Source organism: Pteropus vampyrus, unplaced genomic scaffold, assembly GCF_000151845.1.
Source record: "Pteropus vampyrus isolate Shadow unplaced genomic scaffold, Pvam_2.0 Scaffold195, whole genome shotgun sequence".
Classification (NCBI taxonomy): domain Eukaryota; kingdom Metazoa; phylum Chordata; class Mammalia; order Chiroptera; family Pteropodidae; genus Pteropus; species Pteropus vampyrus.
The window spans coordinates 928,021-928,255 of NW_011888976.1; positions in this window are offsets into that span (position 1 = coordinate 928,021).

Genomic DNA, 235 nt, shown 5'->3' on the forward strand with positions numbered 1-235 from the left:
GGATGGATGGATGGATGGATAAATGAATAGATGGATAAATGGGTGAATGAAGGAACAGGTACCAGGCTAAAGGGCAGCACTTCATCCTCTAGGCTATGGGTAGTGGTGGGGCGTGGGGCAGTCACAGGTTCAAGCCTAAAGAATCTACATCCTGTCCCTGCCCTAGGTGGGGTGTTTGCTCTACTCTTATTTCCACAATCCATTTAACTGCAAACACCCTCATTCCAGCAGGACA